Raw genomic sequence first — 3,093 nt, 5'->3', positions numbered from 1 at the left:
GACAAGAACAAAAGGACTTTCCGGACAGACGAAGACGGGACAAACAACACAGCAACTAAGTAGACAAATCAGTCGGAGAGTCAGTCAATTTCAATTCAAGACAAAGATAAAACATATGGACACACAGTCAGGGACAGTATTCTTCTACAGAGACAGTGAATTTTTTTTTACTCATTAACTGTTTCTTCTTTCTTTTTAGACAAAAATTTTTTCTTTATTCGCAGACTCTTCTAGTGAACAACAGTCAGTGATGTTCTTAAAAATTTTCATTTCTTTGACGACAAAGACTCATCGACGATCAGTCAAGTTTTTTGACAGTCAATTTTTCATGGACTACAAGACAGAGACAATGGGACAACGACGACAGAGACGACAACAGGACAGACGACAGAGACAGTCGATGACGACAGAGACAGTAAAGACAGCAGAGACAATAAAGACGGCATGGACAGCGACGACGACAGAGACAGTAAAGACGGCAAGGACAGTGACGACGACAGAGACAGTAAAGACCGCAGGGACAGCGACAGTGAAGACAGCATGGACAACGACGACAGAGACAGTCAGGGACAGTGACGACGACAGAGACAAGAAGACAGCAGGACAGCGACGACAAGAGAATGACGACGACAGAGACAGTGAAGACAGCAGGGACAGTACAGAGACAGTGAAGACAGCAGGGACAGCACGACAGAGACAGTAAAGACGGCATGGACAGCGACGACGACAGAGACAGTAAAGACAACAGAGACAAAGACGGCATGGACAGCGACGACGACAGAGACAATAAAGACGGACAGTGACGGGAAAGACAGCGACAGACAGTGAAGGGACGACGACAGAGACAGTGACAGGACAGCGACGACGACAGAGACAAGGCAGGGACAGCGACGACGACAAGACAGTGAAGACAACAGGGACAGTGACGACGACCGAGACGGTGAAGAGACGACGACAGACAGTGAGATGGCAGGGAAAGTGACGACGACAGAGACAGTGAAGACATGGACAGACTACGACAGACAGCAGGGACAGTGATGACGACAAAGACAGCAAAACAGCAGAGAGACCAGGGACAGCGACGACGACAGACAGTGAAGACAGCAGGGACAGTGACGACAGAGACAGTGAAGACAGCAGGGACAGCGATGACGACAGAGACAGTAAAGACAGCATGGACAGCGACGACGAGACAGTAAAGACACAGAGCATGGACAGCGACGACGACAGAGACAGTAAAGAGGACAGTGACGACACAAGACGAGCACAGAGACGACAAAGGACAGCGGCGACGACAGAGACAGGACAGTGACGATGACAGAGACAGTGGGACAACGACGACGACAGAGACAGTGAAGACGACGACGACAGAGACAAGCAGCAGGGACAGCGGCCACTACAGAGACAGTGAAGACAGCAGGGACAGCGACGACGACAGAGACAGTGAAGACGGCAGGGACAGCGACGACGACAGAGACAGTGAAGACGGCAGGGACAGCGACGACGACAGAGACAGTAAATACGGCAGGGACAGCGGCCACGACAGAGACAGTGAAGATAGCAGGGACAGTGACGACGACAGAGACAGTGAAGACAGCAGGGACAGCGACGACGACAGAGACAGTGAAGACGGCAGGGACAGCGACGACGATTATGACGATGACAATGTGGGTGAAATGGTGAACGACCGAGGTGACGACGACGAAATATTAAAAAAAGTCGAGATGAATGGACATAAACCTTTGAGATAGATGGTATTATAGACGAGAAATAACTGGAGGATGGTGGATTCAAATCACTTTCAAAAGAAATCAGTAGGACACAACGGAATATATAAATATGCACACCCCAATTAACGTTCTAGTTACGCCTCTGTTTATGTGTGTGGCCAAAGTCAGTCCAGTAAAAGCTATCTGGTTAGATCGATACTTTATAATTTGAATTAACACTTTTATCCGGTCCGGAATTAAATTATTAACTGTTACGGTGAATAGCAAAGTGAATTTGGGGAAATGGAATCGAAAATTCCACACATTTGCTTTGTCGAAGGAGTCCCTGAGAACTTGTTTGATATTCTGGAAGGTTGTCAAAACTCTTTAGTGATCGTTGACGATGTGATTTCCGAGTGTTCTAATGATCAACGAATGTCTGATTTATTTACCCTCGGGTCACATCATCGTGGAATAATCTGTTATGTATTTAACTCAAAATTTATTCAATCGAGAACTATCAGTCTAAATTCTCATTCTAGGATCATTTTCAAAAACCCCAGAGATTCATTAGGGATATACAATTTAGCGTGGCGAATGTATCCGAAAAAAACGAATTACCTTTTGGAATAATTTCAAGATGCTGCAAGTCGTCCTTCTGGTTATCTAATGTTGGATATGCATCAACTCACACCCGACAATATGCGTATCAGAAAAAATATCCTGCCTGGGGAAAAGCATATTGTCTATGTACATAAGTAATAATCATCGCGTTCAACAATCATTTAAATACCATGTCTAAGCAAATTAGGAGCAATCTTCTCTACTTGCAAGTCCTTGCTACATCTAAGCCGAAAATTCGAAAAGTGATCATCGAACATGGTCCGTCTGACGTTATTTCATGCATTTGAGAATGTGCAGTGAATGTGTGAAAAGGACCTGTACCTATATCTGTGAAATTCTTGCTTGGTCAAGCACAAATTGCCCTCCGAAAAAACAAAATTGGTAGCAAGACACTCACTGCTGGAGACCTAAAACTACCAAAGGTGTGCAAAGTTTAATCAACCACGATGATGGTTTTAGATTTCTCAAAACCTTCAGGGGCTCACCACCTTACTTTGAAAGAACCAAAAAGGATTTATTTGCTCTGATTCGACAGTTAGGACCAGCATCATTAATTGCAGTTCTTCATCGGCAGAAACAAAATGGAATTATTTATTAAGAGTTCATGGAAAACTTATTGATCAAAAGGATTATAGTGATGAGGAATTGGACAATCTTATATGCGAGGAAAGATGACGACCTATTCAAAGTGACCCTATAATCTGTGCAAGACATTTTGACTATCAATTTAATACTTTCTTAAAAGATGTTTTGATGAGTG

General features: G+C 44.3%; 1 long non-coding RNA gene across 1 annotated transcript; it reads left to right on the top strand.

Annotated features, from left to right (window-relative positions):
• Positions 1-353: 353 nt before the first annotated feature.
• On the top strand, positions 354-791 carry LOC124444039. The gene is made up of 2 exons (XR_006947803.1): positions 354-529; positions 742-791. It is a non-coding gene; the product is annotated as an uncharacterized LOC124444039 (long non-coding RNA).
• The last annotated feature ends 2,302 nt before the right edge of the window (positions 792-3,093 follow it).

The sequence above is a fragment of the Xenia sp. Carnegie-2017 genome, unplaced genomic scaffold (genome assembly GCF_021976095.1).
Source record: "Xenia sp. Carnegie-2017 unplaced genomic scaffold, XeniaSp_v1 HiC_scaffold_21, whole genome shotgun sequence".
Classification (NCBI taxonomy): Eukaryota; Metazoa; Cnidaria; class Anthozoa; order Malacalcyonacea; family Xeniidae; genus Xenia; species Xenia sp. Carnegie-2017.
Note: the sequence above shows the minus strand (reverse complement) of the source record. Positions and strands in the feature narration are given on the sequence as shown.